Raw genomic sequence first — 27,958 nt, 5'->3', positions numbered from 1 at the left:
TTAAAGTAGCTTCTATGGTAAGCAGCATTTTGCTTTTTTAGGTCAGCAGTCTGGAGTCTGTATTCTTTGTGGGGTAATTTCAGCCATGTCACGGAGACGCTGTGTGTTTCGTTGCGAAAAGAAAGCCTCTTTGTTTGCCCTGCCAAAAGATGAGACAACTAAAAACAAATGGTTAGGTTTTATTTGCAACACTGTTACAGAAAAGTACAATCCGAATGTTCAAGTTTGTGCAGCCCATTTCACCGACGATTGCTTCATGAACCTGGGAGAAAGATTAAGACCGTCTATAAGTGAAAGCTTTGGTTAAAAAGTGGGGCCATTCCAACCGTTAAAACTTCGCAAGGACAGTCTGGCAATTCAGATTCGCAGCCTGTAAGTATATTTTCATTGTAAAAGACTTTGTCGTGTGTTTGTGATCTGCAAATGCAGTTATGCCCGCGTCGTGAAAAAGACAACATACACCCTAATAATCAGTAATAATGTTCCAACTAGAGGCAACAAATGTTGTGTTTGTGTTGGCGTAACACTGGTTTATAAAGAAGGGCCAAAGCACTCACGTTATTTATTATGTTCCCATTCCCTGTTGTAATGCAAGCTTGTTTCTTTCTCACACAAACTCTGTATGATGTATATGGTTGTTTGTTTATAGTCTATATTACGTCGTATATAAAAGGTAAAACAGTTAGCTGTAGTTTTTAACTATTTAACATAATATTTTTTTTAATAAAACCTTACCAATCCTTTACATCCTGCTCAAGGCGGCCTGGACAAGTTGATGTATTCATTTTCTGTATCAGATTCGGGCTCGAATGAAATAAGGAAGTACCGATGACATTTTATCACCTGTAAGTACAATCGCTTGGGAACCTGATGTTCCGAATATGGTATGAGACGTTACATTTCCGTCACACATTTGCAGTTGCAAGTTTGGTATCTATGTAAAGCTTAGATAGAATTTCCGCTTTTGAGTTTATCTACTAGAAAACGTTAAAACAAACCTGTTTATTCCTAGAAACGGCCTGCTTCAGCACCTCTGATGGACTAATTCATAGGCATTTCTCAATATTTCGTTTTTTTGCACCCTCAGATTCAAGATTTTCAAATAGTTGTTTCTCAGCCAAATATCGTTGTATCCTAACAAATCTCAGGATAACCTTATGGCTGGTTTTGTGGTCCAGGGTCACATTTGCACAATAATTATGCATAAAAGTAATAAAGCACTGTCAAAGGCATGCCAAACCAATGGGGGGGGTAGTAATCCTAACCTTAAAGCCATGTTGGCCAATCAGAAGCCTGAAAAAGAGATAATAGCGCACACTCCGATGTCACAAAAACCTCTGGCCTTACTACAACACTGCAACCGGGGTTTCTGAAAATCCTTACACTGGCAGGTTTTTTTTTTTTCAAGTTTGGTTTCAGTGACCAGATACTGCATTTGCATGTGTCAAACAGCCAAACCGCTTTGAAAAACTTGTGGTTTTGAAATGACTCGTGTTCGTGAGGACATGGCCTTAGTGTGGTCTTAGACTTCCAAAAAATGTATAGGCCTCTGTAAGGACTCCGCCCGAATCCAATTATTTTGTTTTCACACCTCATTTCCATCTTTTATATTTCTGTCAGAAGTCTTGTTTTAGGGTCCCTTACAGTAAATTTGTTTGCGGTCCTGCTGAAGTCAGGGCCGAACGGACATGTGACTGAGTGTGTCTGTGGTAAATGAGCTCCTTGGCAGCACAGAAGGATTATGTCGCTTTCCTCTTTGGCCTCGTGTCAGTGCATTACTGCCGGAGAGACAGATGTGCTTTCTGCAGGGCGGCTCATCAACATGAAAGACCGCCATGCCGAGAACCTCCCGTCAGTGACCCCCGCAGCCCATCGCTCTCGCCCAGCCTTCTCCCGGCCCGGTTAAACGGACCATAGACCGAATGCGTGCGGGGTTACTGAAGGATCCCTCTGATTGGTGCTTTACCCCAGAGAGGACTAATTGAGCTCTTGCTGCTGGACATTTAATATGCTTAACAAGCTGAGGTGAGGCTGTCTGATGAATGCGTGCCAGCGCGCTTTGGTTAACGACTCTTGTTCCAAAGTAATGAGCAGGGTTAGCTCCGACGTAACCCCCGCGGGAAAGTTACAGAGATGAATGCCGGATGGGTCTGCGTGTACGTGGCTGTCTGCGAGCGCGTATACGTCTGCGTTGTGGCACACACACTGACAGATTAAGAAAATGTATGGGCTGATAGATAAGTGGGGGCTCTTTTGGACATGGTGCCGGGAATCAGAGTTATCTATCTGAAGTGCATTTGCTGAGACCATTTGTACCATCTGGATTAGATCACGCTTTTTAAGAGACTTTACGAACCTATGTCTATTTAGCCGGGAAGATTAGTCAGGAAGACTGTTGTGTTAAAGCATATGTGTTTTTAGAGACGAGTTCTATATATTTGGCCGGTTAAACCACTCTAGCTATCAATGGGATGGTAAAGTGCATCGACACCCAATTTTTGTGCGTCCTGCTAAACTTTTCCAAGTCGACCATCATCCTTCAAAACGCACCGCCAAATTGGACACTTCACACACACTTTCACCTCCTTGATAATAATTGCCACCCAGCTCGCTCGGGTTCATGGTGGCGGCACAGAACAGATGGGCCCTTCACCACGGCTCCTCGATGACTCTCATATCGGGCATTTGGAAATTACCTATTCACAAGTCTAACGGAGCCCAAGTAGGTCTCTGGTTAAATGGAGGCTTTCCGTAGTGTGCTTTGTTCTCCCACAAGCTGGCCTGAATTCAGCGGGACAGTGCCTAGATGATATCAGAACATCATTAGTCCATCAAAAGAGGCTTTAATATGACAAAGAACCTCAGTGTGAATGACGTTTGATGTTCCTAATTCGCAGATCAGCTCTGGATCCGAGTAATAGGGGCATAGGAGTTGGGATTTATCATGGCATGCCTTTGCTCTGTTAAATTTCGGATTTATTCGCTGAAATAGCATAATGCATGATGTTAATCAGAATTCCTTTCTGTTATTGAAACCGAGCACGATTGTTCTCTCCGCCCTTGTTGACTTTTGTCGAAAGTGCTGCGTTGCTGTAAATTTAATGAATCTCTAATTGTTCTGCCGAGCGATTTGGCACGCTGGCCTTGTGCTTCTGGATGATGCATTTTTACTGATTTTGACAGGTCGTCAACATTGTGAACTTCATCTCGGTTCGAATCGAAGCTCCATTGTGAGTCTTTTATGTAGAGGGTGTATTCATGTCAGGCTGAAAGAGGAAAAGACTGAAAGAGGGCGTCTTGTCAGACCCCATATTTAATCTACCCGCGGCTTTGGCTGTTAACCGAAGCCGTTAAACAGAACCGCACCACAGACTAAATCACTTCCTCGCAAGACGCAACACCAAATTGAATCGCTTTCATTGTAATTGCGGCGGCGTCGGCACGATGGAGTGAAAAAACAGGAAGCAAGCATTGCTCGTGTGCTGATGTAACTTTCTTTTCACCGATGTGCTGACGACACATTTTAATAGCTTTAAATAGTTAGCAGTAAGAAAAAACTGTTCAGGATTGCATCACGTGGACCGAAGTTACATCGTCTGTGGCGAAGGTGAGAAGATCGTTCCTGAAGCGGTAATCTAGATTCCCCGCTTAAGATTTATTTTTTTATGGCAGCCGGATGAATGTAGAATCGGAAATGGCCGCGGCTCGCTGTGTAAGGTAGAGAGACATCTGCGTATGATGGAGCTCCCGGTGTGAACGAAATGAAAGTTTGGGTAATGTAGTTATCTTCTGACAACATGCTTTGTCAGACCGCATTCACCGCCGTAAACTGCAGAGGTGGTCTGGATGCATGGGGCAGGTGAACTGATAGGTGGGCCGGGAGATATGACTCAAAGGAACAATGTCATACATTAGGATTAAAAGACACCATCTCGGATAGCTGTCGTGTCTTTGCTTCTCGCTTTATTCCTCGCCTTTCTGCGGTCAGAAGTCAGCGGGTGGGGGTGGAATGATATCTTGTTTACTTCCTGACAGTGGTGCGCTGAAAGAAAAATGAATAGTATGACAACAACGTTTGTGTGGAAGACGACTCCCTCCCACAGACCAGTCCACCTCACACGGCTCCTTGAGCCATTCAGACCTGCCAATTTAGCTGAGAAAATTGCCAAAAGTGCCTAGAAATATTGGGGTGTCCAAGAAATGGGAAACTGTTGCACGGGGTGTGATTTGTGGATGGATGTGGGTCATTTTTAAGGGGGAGAGCATTGCAGATAGCTTAATTTGTGAGGTAAAGCACTCCACGAGGACCTGATCAAATGTGAGGAGAGACAGTGGAGAGATTACTGGATACCTGCGTGGAACAAATGCTCTCTCTGTGGTCTGCAATTCTGTGACAAAACACTGAGACTTATGTACTGATAAAATGCTCTCTTGAGACTGTGGTTAAAAGGGCACAAACACAAAGATTGTTGTGTCTGTCTTTGGCATACCATTGTGTAAACTTGTGTGTTGTTTATAGGCTCCTGTAGTATATGCAACTGCAGCCACAGGACTCTAAGTACACAACATATGAATTACTTTTATTTATTTATTTATTTATTATCTATCACAACTTTGTGTAAATAAAACTCATTCTACCTGGTAGTACCAAATATACTCTAAATGTACAACCATGAATACAGTAAATGTGTTCCTGTGTAGCTCAGTTGGTAGAGCATTGCGCTTACAACGCAAGGTTGTGGATTCAATCCCAGGGAACAAACGCGGATAATAAAGACATTTGTAGACTAAATGTGCTGTAAGTAACTTTGGATAAATGCCAAATGCATAAATGTAAAATGTAAATGTTACAAAATGTTGTGTTATTCTTATCTCAGTGCTGGGTCAAAAACGACAAACCCAGCTGTTGGGTAATATTAACCCAGAAAATGGTTCAATTTTACCCAACCAATATGTTAAAACAACCCAGCATTAAGGGTTCATTTAACCCAGCGGTTGGGTTTGTCCCAACGCTGGGTAGAAAATAATCAAATTTGTTTGACCAACGCATGTATTTATAGTTATACCTTTAAAGAGTATATTTGGCAGCAATAAGTAGGTTGAATTTTATTTTCACAAACGTACAACAATTTCTGTCAGTAATGGCTGCGCTGCCAAATTATACACACAGTTTATATTACAAATCTTATGTATAGTTCAAGTTTGTGTTCATATCCAAATAGGACAGTGGGTCTTAAACTTTTTCATAAAGGCCCTCTTTTTGTAGGGTGCATCGCTTTGTGGCCCCCAAAATAAAGACCTATTCCTAAACTTAGAATTTTAATTTACATGTATGCATTACATTTACATTTACGCATTTGGCATTTGATTTTTATCCATTGCATTATCCTATACATTTATACTTAGGTGTATAAAATCGAATTTAGGCGTAACCCAATGCGCTTACGACTGAGCTACAGGAAAGCCAATAAACATTCAATTATACAATGCTGGTGTAACACTTCGTCAGAGAAGTAATGATTCCACTCAGAGAGTTGGAGTGCAAAGGGTGGATTTAAATGAGTCCAGGTATATAAAGTACTATAAAGATCACTTGGGTAAACATCAAAGTAATAATCCAACAAATAACATCCACGGAATAGCTTGGTGTAAAAATCGACAAGGAGAATTCAAGTAACAGTGTAGAACAGACTGAATACAACTACACTGGACAAAAAACATGACAAAAGGATGAGTATATATAGAGTCCATCAGATGGGGTTCAGGTGGAGTGTAATGAAAGTCAGGTGCGTGGTGATCAATGATGGCAGAGGGGTGCAGTGCATGATGGGTAATGTGGTCCTGGTGTTAAAAGTCCGGTTATTGAGAACAGATGTTGCTGGTAGATGGCTCTGGTGTGTGGGGCGTGGTCGTCGAAAAGAGAGAGGATGTTACAGCTGGAACATTAGTTCTTTTGGTTGTTGGTATTCTGAGATTTGATTTGATTTGATGATACATTTCTTTCTTTCATAAAATGACACGGAAACTGGGGCCTCCCGGATCCATCTTGGGGCCCCTTAGGGTGCCACGGCCCCCAGTTTGAGAACCACTAAAATAGGCTACTTTACACAAAAAGATTATGGCTACATTTTCTGTTGTTTTTAGACTTTTAAATTCAACTCTTTATTCTCAGTCAAAGGTTTTACAGTTTCTGCTCAACTAAATTGGCTTTTTAGAGAGCAATATCATTTTGAATGCATTATTCACTTGACAGCTTTTGTCATGTAATTATCTAGCCTGTTGAAAGAAAAACAGAAGGCCAGGACAGTTTACAAGGGAGATTGCCTAGCTGTATTTTCATTTTTTGAACATTTATACTCCTGCGACCTGTAAATTACTTAATTTCCTATTTGAGTGCGGCTCCGTTCTTACGATATTTACTTTACATTAAAAGACATTTGTTTTGAGCTTAAGAGTGAGTTCAACCATTTTCCATTACATTTGAAAAAAAAATGTGTTATACTCTTTGACTCACTTTGCTAAAAGTTTGATACTTTTAGTACTACTAAGAGGTGCCAGAGGTGGATTACGATATACACTGAAGATCCGATGTGCTGAACTATGGTCTATTTTATGCTCAAGGAAAAAAACGACTTTATAGCATGTTCCTATAAAAATGTTGAATTTCACACCTACCTTCCTTTAATATTTCACTGCCTGTGGACTTCAGCAACTTTGCAACGATGGCGAGGTGTGATGTGTTAAACTCTTTCCCCTCCACCTATCCTTAGTAATTCATGGTCGGATTTAGGACCTTTCTAGGTTTAATTGCGCCCCATTAATCAGACAGACGGTGTGAAATTGATCTAAATAAAGCTAATGATGTCATGCTTTGACCATAAACAAGGGCAGACGGCTCGCGCGTAAAGCTGTCTGGCCACCGTATCTTTCTGAAATTAGTCATGCGCAGCCATGGAGGAAAACTGCACCCAAATATTTTATTTTGGGTGGGCAGAAATTAAACATGGTAATAAAATCATTATTTCCCATAACTGACGTCTTTGATGAAGCAGAGTCTTTCACACATTTTTGGGCCGATTGCATTGCCAAAACATGGTCTCTCTGACTAAAAGTATCTGTCCTTGCACATATACACAAATGCGGTGTTGGGAGATTATGCATTTCTCGATTATATCTTTTATTATAGTAAACTGCGTGATGAATGACTGGACATTTGCCAGTGCTGCGCTAATGATCTCCAAGCCATAATTGCTCTAATTGCTTCATTCATAAATAAGTTCTCCCGCCGTTGCAAGCTATCATTCACATATATGGTTTTATGATTGAATCTTGTCAAGCGGCAATGTTAACCAGCAGAGGGGCTCCATCTCTGCTTTAAAATGTTCAAGGCCCTGACCCGAGCCATTCGGAGATATTAAAAAGAAATGAATTCCCTTTTGTCTCAATAAATCTTCTATTCCCATTTACCACCGCTCCTTTAATTCACAGGTCCCATCTCTCAGCCTACATTTGTAATGCTTGAGCTCATACTGACCTTCTCACAAACACATCCTGACTTTCATTCAGCAAGGAATAAATCTGCACACTTTGCATGTGCTGTCTTTTAAACCAGTGACTCAGCAAGAGGCTTGTGTTGATGCTGTAAACTATTATTACGCCCGAACTATTTACACTTCACGGGGCTGGTTTTATGGCGTACCCGCAGGTATAGATTTAATGAGCACGTTCAGCGTGTGATTTTACATTTTCTACTTGGTGACATTGTGACAGTAAACAAAAGCCCCGATCTTTTCGATAGTCGCATTGGAAAGAGGCCTTGAGAGAAATTAATGTGGAATTGTAAAGCGTAGATGTTTAAGATGACTAGAAGGCCAAATAAACCTAAGTTAATTTGTTATTCAGCTATCCCACATGACTTTTAAAGGAACCTCTCAACTTCGAATGAGATCTCAGGGTATAAATGTCAGCCCTTTAGTCCTCTTCATTTTAAGAATGTTATAACAATAGCGAACACTCCTCTGGAGGTGCTGTCTTAAATTACCCATCCATTCCCATAATCCTTTGGGGTTGACTCTGAATTGCTTACTTTAAGAGTTAATTTAGGACAGGAACAGTTGCAAGCTTGGCGTATTCTGTGCACCGAGGAACATTTCAATTAACGTGAATATAACAGAGTAAGTCGACTCTTTTGGGTGTGCTTAGAAGTGCAGGTGGCTCTTCTTTTCATATTTACATTGCAGTAAGAAAAGTGAGCGTGCTGGGCGTTCAGTGTCGTGGTACAGTATATTAAGTGTGTGAGGCTTGTGCCGGAGTTCGGTAATACGGTACACAACGGTTGTAAAAATCATGGTAGTGTTACTGCGGGCGCTTCAAATCACACGCACTCAGATGTAAACAGCCTCAAGTTGAGATGAACGGCGGAAGGCGGTGCTGTGCCTAGTAAAACCTAATGTGAAATATGAGTTATGCCACTTCTCATATTTACGTGTTTCTGAATACTATGTAAAAACACAATGCCAAACTAAAACGTATTCTATGGATTATTGCCATGTGCATTCCTGACAGTTGAAGAGTTAGCTGGGTCCTCTAGCTATGTTAAAGTTTGCGTAATTTAACAAATAAAATATAGTAATCCACCAATAGCATGTTATTTAGTTAAAAGGGATGTAACGGTACATGTATTCGTACCGAACCGTCATAGAATACATTTCCAAATATTGTCATCATTCCTATGCCCTACTCCCTTTGAAGTTATGCCATTTAAATAGCAACATCTGCTGACAGACATAATGATTCGTTGTCACAGGAATCGCTTACTTTGCCAAGTACATTCCAAGCGTCTACCTAATGGCATGCCCTGCACACTACAAAGTCTAAACTACAAGGTCTCTGTCCTTCGAAGGGAGTAGGGCATAGGAATATAACTTCATTTTGCGGGAATACGCGTACCGTTACACCCCTAGTAGTTAATAATGGCAGTGTGGAAGAACAATTATTAACATTTCAAGTTGAAGCTGGAACTCAACACTATTGTATCTTGCCACAGAGTGCTGATTCTAAATCTCTTTTAAACTATATTAGCTATCCTATTGCTTGCTATCTGGGAAAAAAACATGAATTAGCACCGTACTGACACTGACAGGTGATTATTTGTAGTGTGTAGTGACGTGACAGTAAAATGACCATTTTAAACGTCAAGCCATGAATATAATGTTACATTTTTATTTTACTATGTGTGTTGAATACACTGTTGTACAGCAAAAGCGAGTACAAGTACAGCATCTTTACCTTAATCATCACTATTACATGTGTTCCTCCTTTGCAAAAACCTTGTACGGATATATTTATCATATTTCATTAAACACCTGAGAAATTATGAGTAAGCTTTAGTTTTCATTTATGTCTTATTATTGGTTGATATTTGTAAAAGTTATTAAACTTGTTGTTGACACTATAACACTGAAGTTTGCTTATGTTTTCGACCTATTTTTGTAATGCATTTAATCACAGTCATAATACCATAATAAAAGCTTCATCAATTACCGCAACATAAAAATGTATCACCGGCACAAGCCTAGGGAGATGCTTTAGGCTCTTACTCTGGGTTGTCGGCATGGGCAGTTTTGCAGAGTAAGGCAATTTATTTAGCTTGAATACATAAAGGTCATAAGCCTGACAGCTTTTCCCTGACTTAGGACACTGGCCATTTTTGCTCACATAAACACACGTTTTCTCTTCACGAGCCATTCCTTTTACACCTACATGTACATGTACACATGTATGATTTTTAAAGATGCATTTATCTAAATATATGGACCATGCATTCAGCGTACACATTCTGGGAAAATTTGCATTCATTGGGGAATGAAACCATTTCCCTATATTGATGGCCGTAAAACTTTATTGTCCTTATTAATTTATGCTCTTCTAAATTCTGACTATTGTGATGGATTAAATAGTATATGGTTAGATGACATATACAGTACATGTGTCCTATGGTGTTATCAAACAAAAATATTAGAATAGAAACTGTTGATAAATTGTTTAAATTATTTATGTGCAATAAGAGAGATTTAGCTTCATTCTTAGTTTTTTTTTTCAAACATTTTGCTGTCACACCACATTCACGGTTTATTTGTCAAGTACCCATATTTAAATAAACATGAGAAAAGCAAATTCTGATGCTTATAATGTTTATTTAATAACAGGCACACAGGCTTTGGACAAAATAAGAGCACAAAAAGGGCTTGGTCTCATTTCTTACATTGCCGTGTATTTTAACAAAGATTAACAGATCTTACTAACAGACACATCAGTAACTTTACAAATAACATGATGCTGCCATTTATTACCCACATTGGCTTATTTAGATGAAAGTGAAAAGCATTTTGACCCAACTCTGGAAAAAAATGTATTTCTCCGTTAATACTTATTTATGACATTAATTATTTCATCTTTCTTCATCATTTAAATTTCTTCATCTTTCACCTGAAAAAAGGGATCCAAATATTTATTGGGGGACACGTTATGACCCTGTTGCTGAGTAGATACTGAACTATGTTGTCTCATGCATTTCCCTCTATTTCTGTGTATTTTCAAAATTGAATAGTTTGTTATCTAGTTGACTAGTCGGTATGACCGCTTAGGGTCACGTTCACAAGGTAGTTTCTTAAGTTAAGATGCTGCTGCGCACAAGCTACAATAGAATAACTGACAGATTCAGCAAATAAATAAGTAAAGCTAAGCAAATAAAATTTTAGTGTGCAACCCTATCATCGGCTTAAAAAAGAGACCTAAAGATTATGCGTACCAGGAACATTGCGTACAGCAGGCAATTTGAAGTCTGACAGTAATTGTTTTGAAATATATTGTTGAAGGTGGTGAATTTGTTATGAAAATGGTGTTTTGATGGCTTTAGTGGCAGTGCTGTAAAGGGAATGAATGTAGAGACGCAGCATCTCTGAGAGGGTTTTAGTGTACGCTGACAGTTTACTGTGCTAAAAACCTTTCAGAGAAGTTATGTCTCTTAATTTATTCCCTTTAGAGCGTGACCGCTGAAAATACAGAATTTATAAACAAATGAAATGTATGTAAACTCTTACTGACCGTCTAGTTTTTGACGACTAGTCTACCATCTTGACCTTTCTCTGCTTTCTCTTTCTCAATGATTTTCACAATCGTGACTATCTGTTCCAAAGAGGATTTTTACTATTACATTAATTTATATAGGTATATGCAATTACCTTTTGAATATTAAATCCTCATACTGCATAAAGTTCACATGAATAATCTGTTTCACTTCACACCACGATCAGCAAAGCATTCAATATGAAGTCATTGTCAGGTAGACATGCCCTATTATGCAAAGGTTAAAGGTCTCGTATCTTTGTCTCATGATAGGAAACCTATTGTGTGTGTCTTTCTCTGTATCTTTTTATAAGGACTGACTCTACATGATCGCTTGGTTCAAGGTGGATTTCCACAAAAGGCAGCTCACAAAAGAGAAGAAAAGCTCTGATACTCTTTATTATAGACCAGAGTCTTTCTCAAGATATCATAGGAACTAAAGGTCCACAGCCCAGCTGACATTTCACCTGGCCCTTGAAATTCAGCTTTCTGAGAGTGCGTAGACGCAGTCACAATCTGAACCAGACCTCCACATCGGAATAAGGGTGGATGACAAACCATCTTCTTCCACTGTCCTTTTTCGTCTATTCCGTATAAACTGCAATTTTTTGCTCTCAACTGCATTGCTTTGAGTAGTCTCATAGACATTAAGTCTCTGGAGTAATAGGGAATGTGATGAAACGGAGGGAAATTGCTGTAGATTAGCATACCTGTGTGAGCAGTGGCACCTGGGTGCATCTGGAGTTCCTCCGAGATGAGATGAAGGGCTAATGGAAGCTCATCCTCACAGTAGGTGTACATATGTAAGTGAAGATGTAAGAGGATAGAGGGCTTTGCTCTTGAGAACGAGAAGAACTTAATCTGAAGCATTTTCCCTCCTCAGGAGAGGAAGACAAAGATAAGGTATCACAGAGAATAAGGAGAGGAAGCGAGTGAGAGAGTCAAAATAGAGCTGCCAATAAGTCTCAGTGGGGGAGCTGGGAAGACTTTGCACCTTTCACTATAATGATGTGTCTTTCTCACTTTTGTCTCTTATAGTGTCTTAACTAGTAAGTTTTACTGTTCCAGTTTTGTTTTCAACTTCACGCAGCACTAAAAGGAGATGCCGTATGTGTTAAAGGAATAGTTCAGCCAAAAATGTAAAATATGTGACCATTAGATTTGATTTGTTATACATTTAAATTCATTGAGTCATTGGAACTCAAAATGGAGATTTTCAGTGAGGAAAAACAAATGTAGGTTTGACAGGTTCAGTGTGTTTGATGTAGTGCTTCTCAAAGTATTGGTTGGCTGTTGTAATGCTGCAGGTGGGGCGTGGCAAAACTAAATGAAAACTGTCAATCATTTCCATTAAAGGCCCCATTTCCCCCCCCCTGTTTTTGAAGCTTTGATTTTTTTGGGGGTGTTTAACAATGGATGTTCATGTTTCTAGTGTCAAAAAAACCTTTATATTTAACATATTTCAAGTCTATTGTCCATCGCAGTCTCTCTTCTTACGAAAAGACTGGATTTCTTTCGGTTTCTTCAAAGTACCGCCTTCCGAAACGCTCTTATTGGTGAAGCTGACCCGGTAGTGATTGATTCCCTCCTTAGAGGTGTGACGATGTCCCCCCCATACCATATCAGCGAGTGTTGTGATTGGTCAATCCCCCTCTCAGTGCACGTGAATTCATAAGCTTTGGCTTTAAGCAATAAACAGTAACAATGGCTTCATCACTTAAAAACATGCCGACTGATCAAAGTGTAACAGAGTGAGGTCTGCTTGTGCATACACAAACGTCGACGTTTTTTTTCTACTATGGCGAGGGAAATGACACCAGACCAAAGTTGGATGATAAAACAATCAGAATCACTAGGAGACTGCAAGCAGGACTTCAGAGGACGTTTCATAGAAGTGTTTTAGAGGTATGCGCACACACACACACAATATCAGTGTATTACAGAGAACAGCTTTCACAGCCGATGTTAAAGTCATGGAAGCTTTTATTTGACCGCTGGTTATCTTAGAATGTGTGTAGCTGAATTCTTATTACCAGTTGTAGAAGTGGGAAGAAAGTGAAAGTAGTTTAGCGAATAGCTCTGTCAAATCTTTACAATCTCTGATAACCAAACACTACTCCAGCGTCTCTTCCTCTTCTCTTAGGAAGACCTCTGCCCTTTTTTGGTGTATTCCTGTGGAGGAGGTTATTAAAAGCACTCGGAATGGTGACATCATGCACCCGGGAAGTAGAGGGCTGTTGTCCGATCCAGCCGTTCTCTGTAGTACTTGAAATGCGAATTATGTTAAAGACAATATCTCTCTTGGCACTGAACTTTGAGCTTTATCAATTTGCCGGTATTATTTATGCTCCTACAGCAATATTACACAATAACTAAAGGTTGAAAAATGGGATCGCGGGGAACGTACTGTGATTTTTACATCAAAAACTGACTATATAGCTTCTGTTTCACACGTTGATGTCATTTGTATGTAGTATGCAATAGAATACAAATACAACACATTTATTATTGTCTTACCTTAATCAAAATATTTACACGCACGTTTGTGGTAACCCACAAAAAAACATACCGTAGCATACTATAGTATTTGCTATTTTAGCATAATTACCGTAGTATGGACTGTACAATTAATCATATTTAATTGTAATCATCAATTTTGGCTTTTAACGATTACAAAAACTTAATACTGAGATGAAATGAATATTGTGCAACATTCAATTTTTCTAGGATCTACAGTGTTGCAACTATTTTTTACAGTTTTGTTTGTCAGCTAAATTCAAGTTATAAAGACAAGTTATTTTTGTTTTCAAAAATCATAGAGTTATTACATTAAAGATCCAGTGTATAATCTTTTGGAGTATTTATAGACAGAAATGCAATATAATCGACATAACTGTGTTCAGAGGTGTATAAAGACTTTACATAAGGAATGGTTATGTTTTTATTCTCATCGAATAAGCTATTTGTATCTACATACATCACGGGTCCCTTGCATGGAATCAACCATGTTGTTCTTACAGTAACCTAAACGGACAAACTGCTCTACGTGTTCCGTAAATATGTCATCTCCTTCAGAAAATAAGTGAAAACGTGACGCCATCTTAGGTCTGTGTCAGCCACTCTAGTGCTTTGAAAGGGAGAGGTGAGCGGTTGGAGTGAGCCGTTGGTTGCAATTCTCATCCTCACCGCTAGATGGCGCGACATTTCATATACTGGACCATTTAAATAGTCATGACCTCAATATTATCGGAAACTAATAGTGATCATGATTTTTTAATCATCATGCACGCCCTACTATAGTGTTTACTCTATAGTATCAATTGAAGTAAAGCGATATACTGTAGTACACTTTAATTTATACTAGGGTAGCCTGAAGTTCAAAAACACTAATATCTTGGAATTTCCTATTTTTTTTCCTTTGGGGGCTTTATCTCTTCCCAAGTTTGAGATTTGTTTAAAGTAAGGTTTGTCATTTGATTTTTACCAAATGAGTTGGAAACATTTTAAAAAGTAAACGTTTTTAAAAGACCATTTATAATATGTCTGACACTAGTCTCAGGACTTACACGATTCGTTGAGCCATAATTACGTGTGTTGCAGTAGATAGACGTGCCATTGAACCTATGTTGTGATGATGCTTTTTGGGTGAAAATCAGCTCACTAATGCTTTGCCTGAGATGGAGAAAATATTATTGAATAAAATACATCCTGCAACTTTAATTAAACCCAGCCAACCCCTAAAACACAGAAACGCATGCACACACACACACACACACACACACACACACACACACACACACACACACACACACACATACACACACACCCCTTATCAGACGTTGGTAATAAAACAAGCGAGGGAAGGTGGGCCAAACCGCAATGTGTTGTGCTGATAAATGTGAGGTGTGGGCAGCACTGTTCTGAAGTCAGTGGTCCGACTCCTCTGCTGCTCTGAGCCGAGCCGTCCTACATTGAATTACACTGAACTGAAGTGTCTCGCGCTGGGCTGGGCTAAACCGCCTGCCCCTGCACAGTCACAAACAGAGAGAGAGAATGAGTCAGAATAGAGAAGGCTCGTTTCACTCTGCTGAATGTCTCTGAGCTGACAGCACCAAAGCCGAGACCACTTTTAACCTGTTGGATGATGAGCGCTTGCAATTCCTGACTCATGCCACTAGTGTTCCGCGGGCATCATTTTTAAACATTACTCACGCTTAGCGGCTACACGCTGGCTTATCTCGGGCTTTTGTGACGCTACGCAACTTTTGCTTAAACTTTGTTTTGTTTTGGAAAGTGAGGTCTTTCTGAGGGGTTGTTTGCCGTCTGGGTCTAGATGATTTGTCTTTACATCCTAAAGAAAGTGTTTAATGAGATGCAAGGGTGATAAATGTGATGGATGTCTGTGCTAGACTGGGATGTGTCGCCTGTGGCCACACTCTTACATCACTCAGTCGGGAGTCCGTGGCCACCGCCTGTGGATTTATATTTCTCCTTCATTTGTTCTGTGACAAATTTCTGTTTGAACTTGTGTCCCCCTGCAGGGCGATACTAATCACTCACAAGTACATCCCACCCTCTGTCAGCATCTTCTGGCGTCTTGTCTCATGTGCGTGTTAGTGAGCTCCACATGGGGATGTGCACCTTTTGATAAAGAGATGCTTTTAGAGTAACAGATGTTTGCTTTCAATTTGAATGTGAGGATATGTGTTTAGATCATTTTGCGGTGTTGAAATGAACTTTTGGGGGAACTGGTATAAGTTAAGAGAGAGTTTGATTGAAATTATTGAGCAGTACATGAGAAGAGGGAGTTTAGTTCTACAGTTGGTAAATCTGGTCCCTGCTGGGACGGCTCTTCTCTGAGTTAGTGTCGCCTATTTATTCTCTTCACAGTTAGAAAAGGAAAATCAATCACTGCAGAATTCTGGGTTATAACAGCTTGAATGAATTGTAAGTGTTATTTATTCAGTGCACATCTCTGCAGGGGATATTATTATCCATTTTGGTCTGAACAATATTTTTTTTTCAATATTTATCTTTGTGTTGTATAGAAATGTCTTTCTTCAATAGGCATATTGCTTCCTGTGAAAAAAGGAATTATTTCACCTGCTGGGTTTTGACAGGAAACAAACAAACAGGACAAATGCTAGGTTGCAGGTTAGTATATTTGTTAGTGATTGATTTAGTTCATGGAGAGACACAGAAACACCCTAAATAAATAAACAATCTCTCTAGACCCTAAACAAATTATATAACATTCTCATTTACCTTTTTCTTAATAGTTTTTGTTTGTAAGTGTTATAGAAAATCACAGACAGAAATCGCAGATTCCATGCATTGAAAAAGGCAAATAATTTAGTAGGAATTTAGTATTTTATTAACCAGAAAGTAGTGCTGAACCGCTATACTGCAAAAAATGACTTTCTTACAGAGTATCTTTGTCTTGTTTTCCAGTACAAATGTCAAAAATTCTTGAATCAAGATGCATTTCCTTGATGAGCAAAATGACCTTAGACATTAAGTCTTGTTTTTAGACAAAAAATATGAAATTCCAGTGAATTTGTGCCCTATGCAAATATAAAACATTTGGCAATGGGGTAAAATAATCTTGAATTTAGTGACTAAGAAAAATGTCAACCTTAATTCAAGATTCTTTTTCTTACCCCATTGACAGATTTCTTTTTGCTTGTTTTAAGCAAAAATTCACCGAAATTTAAAATAAATGGCCTGATAAAAGATCAGTATATCCAAATGGGCTAAGTTTATTAAATATTTTTTTAAGAAATACAAAGACCGGATGTAATAAGATTCATTAAAAGGAAGGAAGGAGGCGGGAACCGGCAAACATTTAAACATTTAATAAAGTAATATAACAGACGGCGGCCCCTCACGGACGACCGCCGGCGAACAAAACATAAATACAAATCACGAGAACATAAATATAAACTTAACATATGTTCGGGCCCGGTCCTCTCTCTTCGACGGTCCGGTCGCTCGTTCCTTTTATATGCTCCTACGTGATTCGAGCCCGGTGGGCGCACAGCTGGCGCTCATTCACAATTACTCACCGGACTCGAACCACGGTCTCGCCCCGCCTACTCTACTACACCGGACCTCTTGGAAATTTAATTGAATACCCATATATAGTATGCGGAAAAAGGAAGATGAGTCATGAATAGTATGTCCGAAACCTCAGTATCCAAAAACCAGTAGGCGAGAAATAACAGGATGGTCTACTACTTCCGCCGATATTCGTGAGTATGAATCGGATGGACACTTCTATACATGATGCCAAAGGAGCTGAGCAATGGTCAAATTTCGAATAAATATAGCATAAACTTTAAGGCAGAGGTCCTTTTAAATATTAGTGCCCAAAAATATATTACTTGTGATTAAATTATGTTTTTATCAACGCTCACGTGTATGTTGTTGCCACAAAAAATGGCTTACGCATTATAGTATGTCTGAAATGTATTCATTCTACTCCCACTATTTAGAACGTACTGTTTTAATTGCCAATAGGTTCTTATTCAAATTCAGTGCGTACTGTCACAGAATGCAGTTTCGGAAGCAGCGACATTAAAAATGACTTTGCGGCAACCTGTCAAAGTAAAAGTCTGGTTTTCTTAAAGGGATAGTTCTGTGAAAAATCTAAATAACCCCATGTTTTACCCTCAAGGCATCCTAGGTGTATATGACCTCCTTCTTTCAGACGAATACAGTGGGAGTTATAATACCATTTATCCTGGCACTTCCAAGCTTTTGAATGGGGGATGAGGCATATGACTCATGTGTGTCGCAAGTTCTGGTGATGAACACGGCAGCACAGAGATGACAGCAAAAAAAAACACCAGTCAAGAAATACAAAGGGGAACTTACAACACGCCTGCATCATTTGTTTGAACGCCACCCAAAAATGAAGTTTTTACCAAAAGTTTTAGTACTCTAACAGCAAATATTTCAATATTTGGTGGTTCAATTACCCATGTGTGGTCTCTCTTCAAGTTTTTAAAGCATTTATTTAATTTTTAGTGCATGATTTAGTGCATATAGTCAGGTAAGTGCCATTTTCAGGATGGTCACATCCATAAAAGTACAAATTTTTCATAAATAGGCATATGGAAATTAAAAGAAATAAACTATTTAATGTTCTGTGAAGAGACATCCCATCTGCATTTGTTGGCTATTATTGCTCAGGTTTGTGTATTATAATTGAGAGAAATTCTTCAAAGTTTGTTGTCCCACAAAAACCTTATCCATCTTTTGTTCCATCCATAACGCATGTTTGTTTGTCCTTTTTAAAATAGAAAACTTGTGCATAGAGTGATATTTTTCTTATTTTTAAACTCCATCAACAAAGATTCTATAAAATATAAACAAATGTTTCAGTATATTGGTAACATATACTTTCACTTTTTGTTTTTATATTACATCCATAAGGTAAAACGTCATGTCCATTATGCTGGAATTGCCAAGTTCAGACATTCATTTTATTCAGAAGTTTATTTTAGTTTAAGGTACATTTTAATGGCAAATACAACTTCCAGTGTTATTTTACCACACTTGCAAATTAGATTCAAATCTGGAAAAAAATGCAAAATTAGAAGAAAAAAAATCTAAGATAACAAAGTGTATACAAAACAAGCAAGATTTTCTTTTACATTTGCTTTTCTAAAGCAACCTACATACTGTACACAACTGTATACAGCTTCCTGGGAATTGAATCTATAATCTTGTTGTTGGTGCCAGTTGAGCTACAAAAGCACAGAACAGAGATGTTTTTTTCTTGTGATTATGTCTGTCACACAGTCGTGGAAATCCAAGGTTATATTTCTTTAAAAGATCCTTTAACAATTTCAGGGAGTTATTGTGATTGAGAGGTCCAGTAACCTCTGAAGACTGCTGTGGCTGTACTGACAGTCTCAGTTCATCCCTGCTTCAGTCCACCTGCAGACGCAAAGTTTTCTGCTTTAAAGACTTTATCCTCCTGCCACACATGGTTTCACATGAAAGACATAAGCTGAAGTGGGATCTTTGCTTATTGACTCTTCTTTTAACTCATGCCATCAATATGTCTAGACTAAAACCCTCATTTTAAATGTAACTGCCACACAATCATACGTCTTATCTTTTGCCTCTTACCCTGAGCATCCTTTGTTTGATATATTTCCAGCACTCGGAATACTCAGTTGGCACTAGTAGTGATTGAGGTTTAGTATGAGTTTTTTTAACGGTGGCTCTTCATAAGGTTCATCTCCACCGTTGACCTGGAGTCAGAGATTAGCAGGGATATCATTCCAGACACAGAGTTTCTTCCATTAGCTTTGAGTCCCAGGGGACTTTGGGGGCTGAGTGTTAAGATAAAGATGAATTCTCTTGTGGTCTGTGTGTTATACAGCACGGAAAAAACAGCTGTTTCAGTGGAGACGGTAACCATGACAACCATTTTGGATAGTGATGTGTCCTTTATTTTCAAGTATGGCACTTACGGGAAAGTTAAACATACTGTGACAATATTGTGTTTGGCTTGTTGTCATGATTGAAGACCCCTTGTGTTTCATGATTGGAAGATCACTTGTGTGAGTATGTTGCGTATTATGCTTGTTTTAATCATTTGTAATCTTTTGACAAGTGCTGTCTGTGTGTATCTAAAAATCCCCTTTTCATAATTGGTACTGTACGTTTTATAGGTTTCTTGCTAATAGACCATTTAATCATTGAATTTATTGTTGATCAATTCCGTGCAAATGTAAACCTTAAAGGTTTTACCAAAATCCGTAGATAATTTTTTTTGATGGGGTGTAAATACCCACACACGATCTCTGTCTAAATAATTTTCAGCTGTTTTTTTTTAGAATTGTCACATACATAACAAAGATATGTCACATCTGTAACCCTGTTACTTTCTCATAAATGTGCACACAACATATAATTAAGTATTTTGTTCCAAGAATAACATAGTTACTGAATATTCCTTCTCCATAAGTTTGTTATAATATTTTATGGGTTGTACATTTTAGATTTCTTACAAAGCATGCTGTTTCACATCCATAATGCATGTTTTCCTCATCTAAAATAGAAAACTTTTTTAGGTATTTTTTAGATGACTGGACTCTCTCAAATGCAAGACATTTTCCCCGCTTTGACATTGACACATTTTGATATGTTCTTAATTCTTTCGTTCTATAGTGATCCTGAAAGCAGAAAACCTATTGTGGCCTATCCATTCTCATGAGAGTTGTAAAGCTTATGACTTTGTAAAGTCCTGAAAGATGAACTGAATTGAATGTGCAGGATTGCTTGACTTCATACTGAGGGGAATGATGATTTGAATCTGGAAGAAAAACGATTGTATTCAAAGTACACAGCAGCAGTAATGAAGAGCAGAGAATGAGATTTGAACGAGTGATGCTGATCAAATGTGCGCAGGTCGTTGATCAAAACTGTTTCAAGATGAAATTGTCTTTAGACATCCAAACACCTGTTTCCACCTGTGAGGAACGTTAAGACAAACAGCACGAGTCCATTACACAACTGTCTATAAAATACCGCACGGCAGAATTGTTTTGACAGGTTGTGTTTTATTATATATTGGGCTGATGTATTATTTCTCAGTGAAACAGGTGTTGATTTTACAATGACAGTAAGGTTTTATAAGCATTTCTGAAAAATAACGTCAACATTTGGCTTTGGCAAACTAATCTGCCGTTATAAAGAGACTCAAGGCAAAAGTGATGAATTCACATCATTTTATAAATAAGAAAAGCCGAAAAGCCAGCGGCAGTGTATGTGTGTCGCTTACCGTCGTAAATCTTGAACATAGCAAGCCTTCAAAAGTTACAACATAAACTTTCTAAGTGTTCAAAGACATTTTAAAGTCCACATGCTGGGCTTATGTTTATTATTAGTGTGTATGGTGTAATTCATAGTCTTCTAGTATCTCTGTTTACCCAGGTACTTACATTTTTATTAGATACTTTCATTTAGGGATAGCTGATGTAAGCTTAGTTGTGCAAGAGAAGTCATTTAGCCACAAAGAACAGTTCCATATATAGTGGTTCCCTTTTTTTATATATATATTATACTATCTGGTCCCAGGGACCTCTTTAAACAAGAGATATATTAATATAAGATTAAAAACCCTAGCAAACCTTAGCTACTGCTATTGTAGCTCTGACGGTAAAGCCTGTTCCGCTAGACCCCGCCAAGCTCATGGTTTTAATTGCTAGGGAACTTAAAAAAAATGTTTACCTTAATGCTGAGATCACATCAAACGGGAAGTAAGCGATAGATGTAAACTCGCGGCAGGCGATGCGAATGCTGCGAATCTGGCTGCGCGATTGACCCACGCAAGTTGAAAAATTTCATTGCCACCTATGGTTTGACAGGTCAACACTAGATTCTGACATTTTTCTGGGAATCCCGCGGGTCACTGGAATCCTGCAGGATGCGAAACAAAATCACTATTAATCACAGGATTGAAATGGGACAGGAAAACAATTCCGCAGGAGTCGCCAGGATTGGGAATCGCTTTGCGCAGCAGAAAACCAGGCGCATTTGACAGCATTTAAGCTGAGGACCTATCATACGATGCTTTATATAAAGACAAGTACAATGTCGCGTCGCGGTGGAATCACGCACCAAACGGTTGATCAGCAGACTGTACCACAAGTATCCCAAATTTAAGATGGCTTTCAGTTCAATAAAACAAAAGTATATTTTGGATGTCTACTTAACTCAGGTGGGCACTAGGAATGCTGTGATCTGTATTGGATTTTTAACTGTGACTGACAGATTCGGGTCGAAAAAACACATCAAGGCAGTGGGAGGGAATGATAGTCATTCTTTTGGGCGCGGGATGGGACAGGATTTCCCCCCAGTTTTGTAGCGGATTGGAATGGGACAGGATTTTTTTGTGGGAATGGGATCTCATGTTAATCTTAATTACCTTTAGAGTAGTATTACATCCCTCATGTCTTCAAAGAGTCTTTAGTTTAAAAGATAATTCAGATTCAGATAAAAAACAGATATAGCTTTACCGCTTCTTTCTGAAAACAGTCTAGCTCCTGGAGGTTTGCCGTAGGCGGGGGCCTAAAGTGTTACTTGCACCCCATCATCACATTATCCCTGAATAACTTTTAATTAACATTGCATCGTGTTGTTTATATTATATGCAGTAACGTGCTATTTGCCAACAGACACGAACATTTGATACAGTTTGACTCACCACCGCCTGCTGTTCTGACACGTAAACGGGATCTTTTAGTTTCAAACGAACTGCAGCTTCGAACTGGGCCTTGATTATAAAACATTTATCACCGAAATGCTCGGAACAAACATACTCTTGCACAACTTTCTTAAACGTATTGTATACGAACCCTGAAGGAGTGTGTTTAGCACAGAAAACAGACTTTTTTTACTTATTTGAGAATCCAACTCATTAACAGTGTAAATAAGTCAGAATGCATGATATGGCATCAAAATACATAAGTGTCTTTGAAATACATAAACTGTGAATGTGTTTTGTTTAGTTTTTTAGTTAGAAAAAAAAGTGTTAGAAAAAAGTATTAAAGTGCATCTTTAATAAATGAACACAAAGGGATTCCTATATGTCAAATACTGAGTCCCACTGTACAGTTTTTTTTAGGGTGTAATTTCCATTACGTCCTTCAACTAATTGTACTGAAAATACAAATACAAAAAAGCTCATTACACATGTATAGAATGTGGTGAAAGTTGATGAGGTTGGCCGGAAGTTAATTAGTAAAGGGAGCCGTTCTCTGTGCTTCCATAATTTTGGGAGTCATTCTCAAGACGGACGTAAGACGCAGCCCCGCCTCTCTGCTCCTCCGCTAAGTCCTCTATGTGGACAACATTTTTGCGCTGTTTAATTCGATTTATTGAGTTTAATTCAGCACACTTGTTTTATATGGACCACTGGGCGGACCCTGCATCATTCGCCCTGACGGCATGTTAATTGCTCGAGCTTTAACTGGACGTTGCTCCGTAATTGCATCAGCGTCCAGAGCTTTCATTTTGACATGCCTCTTATTTATTACACGGCCCTGCCCCGTGCTTGTATTGAGTGTTCTGAGCCACACGGAATCCATCAAGACCTTATTGCCGGTCAGGCCGGCATTTGTTTATCATTGTCCGCGGGGCGGTCCGGGCCATCGGCGGGATCATGCGCCCGATTGCGGCTTTGACCTTGTTAAGGGTATTATTGCTTCATTGACTGTATCGTAAATGGCAGACCTCTCATGTTTTCTCCCTCCGGCACAGGCTTTGGTCCTGAAGTCTCTGTTCTATTTTCCCGTCACCCTGATGATATTGACTTTATTTTCCATTACTTTTAACTTAGGCGGGGCTGTAAAACAGAAAGCCTTTCCTAATCAAATGTATCTGATTGGTGTACTGCCGAACAGGTTTGTTTTATGGTCGCTTTTAGATCAAGGCGGAGAGGAGGAGCAGAAATGATTGCTCTGCTTATGTTTAAAAACGGCCCGAAAATGACATTTCTTTGATCCAACCTGCTGCCTTTTAGTTGAAAGCCGGTCGATTTAATATGAAAAATTGAGCAGTCTCTTTGAAGAGAATGTTTTTCTGTTTTGTGTGCGATGCAAAGCTCTTAAGTATTGTTTTTGTCTGCTTTAATATCAACAAACAGCAAAAAAATGTTTTTTTATATTAATAGTGTTTGTTGAGGCAGGCTTCATCAATATTACCTCTCAGGGTTATTCGGGCTAGGCCTGCATATTAAGCTTCAGCACTTAAACAACTCAGGATGTTTGCTTTGTAGACCATTTAAAATGAAGATGATTAGATATGTTTATTAGCCAATCATAGGAGTCTAGTAATATAAATACGCTACACAAGTTCTTGCTTCAGTTTGCAGTAGTGAAACATTCACAAGTGTTGTATGGCATATAAAATCCCCCTTTAAATTTGCTCTATTTTCCCTTCTGTCAGGATCTAGGACTTGTTTCAGTCTCCAGCCACTGGATGTCACTGTCTCCTTGTTTGGTGTTCCCTAGTGTTATTGTTTTCACCTGTTCCCCATTTGTCCCCTGTGTATTTAAGTTGGTCCTTGTTCCCTGTCTCGTTGCTCAGTCTTTGACGTTTTGTAGCCAAGTTCCCTAGTCTCGAGTGTTGTGTCTTCATGTGCTGTTGCTTTTTGGAGTTCTTTGAGAACATCATCATTATTATTTTTCGATCTACCTCTACGGAGTTGTTTAAGTTACCCGTTTATCCATTTTTGTTTTTATCTGGATTACCAGTATTTTTTAGTTAAGGTTCTTTATAAGAACCTTATTCTTATTTTTTTGCTTGACCTCTTCGGAGTTGTTTTTGTTACCCTTCTTACCTGTGCCTCAAGGATTAAAAGGATCTGCTTTACTTTGCTTCCCAAACATCTGTGTGTGCGTCCCTCATTGGGTTCACCATTCCTCAGTGGCTTTGGTGGTTAGTGTTCACTCACTACACGGGAGACCCGAGTTCGAGTCCCGGCCCTGACAGAAAGACTGAGCCAAAATGGACCCAGGGACGCCCACGGCTCGAGACCTGCTACCTACCATTGCTCAGCACGAGAGCACTGTCCAACGCCATGAAGCGACACTTGGTCAATTGGAGACTGTGATGGAGAAGCATTCCCAACTACTGGCGGATCTCACCTCATCCATGCGACAGCTCTTCGACAAACTGGTTCCTACTACGGAAGCCTCTTTCACTGCCAGCCCGGCTTCTATAACCAGCTCTCAAGTGCCAGCTCCACAGGCTGAGCCTCGTTTACCCCCTCCTCAGCGGTTTGCTGGGGATTCTGCAGCCTGTCGGGGGTTCCTCACCCAGTGCTCTCTTACCTTCGAGCTCCAGCCATCTTCATTTCCCTCGGATCGGGCCAGGATTGCTTATTTGATGACCCTCTTGTCCGGTAAGGCTCTGGCCTGGGCTTCGGCCGTGTGGGAGGCACAAACTAAGTTTTGCTCTAGCTACTCGGCTTTTGAGAATGAGTTCAGGAGAGTTTTTGACCATCCTGCTAGCGGACGAGAAGCGGCAAAGCGGCTGCTGGTTCTCCATCAGGGCAGTCGCAGTGCTGCTGACTACGCCATCGAGTTTCGAACCATCGCTGCAGAGAGTGGCTGGAACCAAGAGGCTCTGGTGACCTGTTTTATAAATGGACTTTCCGAGACTCTACAGGATGAGCTTGCCCCACGTGACCCAACCGGCGATCTTGAGGCTCTCTTCGACTTAGTGATCCGGCTGGATAATCGTATGAGAGAGAGGAGTCAGAAACATCTCCGCCCAAGTCGATTATTTAGTTCGGACCAGGTAGTACACTCACCACCACTCGCGGATCCTACGGAGCCCATGCAATTGGGTAGCACCCGTATCTCTTCGACTGAACGTGACCGCCGCATGAGAGAGCGTGCCTGTCTCTACTGTGGTCAACATGGACACTTCAGAGAGGCATGTCCGGAACTTTCGGGAAACGCCCGCTCCCGAGCCGAGAGAAGGAGACTATCTCGGGAGTAGGCTATATTCACTCTCCTTCAAACTCAGGACTGTTCTTACCCGTCAACCTCACTTGGAGCGACCAGAAACGCCAGGTAAAGGCCCTAGTGGATTCGGGTGCTGCGGGCAACTTTATGGATCTAAACTTTGCCAGGGAGCTTAAGATTCCTAACAAGCTCCTTCCTTCACCTGTGGTCGTTACGGCGGTGGATGGGAGACCCCTGGGCCCTGGGAGAGTCACTCACCTCACTATCCCACTCACCCTGTCCATTCACCAGCACCAGGAGGAGTTATGTCTCCACCTGATAAAGTCACCCGAGTTTCCGGTCATCCTGGGATACCCCTGGCTCCTCAAGCACAACCCCATTTTGGACTGGATCTCAGGCACGGTTTCGGACTGGGGTCCCAATTGTAAAACCTCTTGCTTCTCTTACGTCACTTCTGCTTCTGATCTCGAGTCCCTAGACCTGTCTCAAGTCCCGAGTCATTATCATGACCTCAAGATGGTCTTCAGTAAGAGAAAGGCCAATACTTTACCACCCCACCGTCCTTATGATTGTGCCATTGAGCTTCTTCCAGACACCTGTCCTCCCCGTGGTCGCATCTTTTCACTGACTTCTCCTGAAAGAGAGGCGATGAACTCTTACATTGAGGAGGGTCTGGCTACTGGTATCATCCGCCCTTCAACTTCCCCAGCTGGCGCTGGATTCTTTTTCGTGGGAAAGAAGGACGGTGGGTTGCGTCCCTGCATTGATTACCGGGGACTTAACAGGATTACCATTCGGAATCGATACCCTCTGCCACTCATGACCACAGCTTTCGAGCTTCTGCAGGGAGCTTCCATTTTTACTAAACTGGATCTACGCAACGCTTATCATCTTGTGCGGATCAAACAGGGTGACGAATGGAAGACTGCCTTCAACACGCCTACAGGGCATTATGAATACAGAGTGATGCCGTTCGGGCTTACTAATGCTCCTGCCGTGTTTCAGGCCCTTATCAATGACGTTTTAAGAGAGATGCTTAACCTGTTCGTGTTTGTCTATCTAGACGACATTCTGATTTTTTCGAGTTCTCCAGAGGAGCACATTGTCCATGTGCGTAGAGTTCTAAGCCGTCTATTAGAGCATCATCTGTATGTCAAGCCGGAGAAATGTGAGTTTCATACCGCTCAAGTCCAGTTCCTGGGGTACATTGTCAAGCCGGCTCACATTCAGATGGATCCTCGGAAGGTTGGGGCGGTTAAGGATTGGCCTGCTCCCACATCAGTTAAGGAGACACAGAGGTTCCTGGGCTTTGCTAACTTTTATCGTCGGTTCATCCGTAACTTCAGCTCCGTGGTGGCTCCATTGACTGCCCTTACCAAGGGAGGAAATGTTAGATTCCGCTGGGGTCCTGAGGCGGAGGGGGCTTTCAAGGAACTTAAACACAGATTCACATCAGCACCCATCCTCACCCTCCCTGATCCTGACAAGCCTTTTGTTGTGGAGGTGGACGCCTCAGACGTAGGCGTAGGAGCCATACTCTCCCAGAAAGGCAAGGACAATAAACTTCACCCTTGTTCATTCTTCTCTCGTCGTCTCTTTCCGGCGGAGAGGAACTATCATGTGGGAGACAGGGAGCTATTGGCCGTTAAGTTGGCGCTGGAGGAGTGGAGGCACTGGCTCGAGGGTGCTAAGCACCCGTTCCAAGTTCACACCGACCATAAGAACCTGGAATATATTCAGCAGGCCAAGCGTCTTAACTCCCGACAGGCACGCTGGTCATTGTTTTTTAACCGCTTCCAGTTTACTCTGTCCTATCGTCCAGGTTCCAAGAACCTCAAGCCGGATGCTCTGTCCAGAGTGTATGCTAGCACCCACCAAGAGGGATTAGTGACACCCATAATTCCTGGCTCCAAGATTGTGGCTGCTTTACGGTGGGAGATTGAGGGGTTGGTCAAGCAGGCCCAGAACCAAGAACCAGACCCAGGAGGAGGTCCGGCCAATCGCCTGTTTGTACCCAAAAGAGCTCGGGCTCAGGTTCTCCAGTGGGGTCACTCCTCTCGCCTGACCTGTCACCCAGGAACTAATCGCACTCTCGAGTTCCTCCAGAGGAGGTTTTGGTGGCCTACCATAAAGCAAGATGTTAAGGGTTTTGTCAGCGCTTGTGCTCCCTGTAATCAGGGGAAGGTTACGCACCAGGCACCGCATGGCCTGCTACACCCTTTACCCATCCCCAAGAGGCCCTGGTCCCACCTCTCTATGGACTTTGTTACCGGTCTTCCTCCGTCCCAAGGCAACACAACTATTATGGTGATTGTGGACAGGTTCTCCAAAGCTGCAAG

At 40.6% G+C, this 27,958-nt stretch overlaps 1 protein-coding gene across 2 annotated transcripts in view; it reads left to right on the top strand.

Annotated features, from left to right (window-relative positions):
• Positions 1 to 255: 255 nt before the first annotated feature.
• tenm2a (teneurin transmembrane protein 2a) overlaps positions 256 to 27,958 on the top strand; it is a 514,782-nt gene continuing 487,079 nt past the window's right edge. For both annotated transcript variants that reach the window (XM_056769446.1, XM_056769445.1), the window contains exon 1: positions 256 to 372. The gene's annotated coding sequence lies outside the window, so the exon portion shown is untranslated. The remainder of the gene's footprint in view (positions 373 to 27,958) is intronic.

This window comes from Triplophysa dalaica, chromosome 16 (assembly GCF_015846415.1).
Source record: "Triplophysa dalaica isolate WHDGS20190420 chromosome 16, ASM1584641v1, whole genome shotgun sequence".
In the NCBI taxonomy this organism is placed as follows: Eukaryota; Metazoa; Chordata; class Actinopteri; order Cypriniformes; family Nemacheilidae; genus Triplophysa; species Triplophysa dalaica.
The sequence above is the reverse complement of the archived record's forward strand: the minus strand, read 5'-3'. Positions and strand labels throughout refer to the sequence as shown.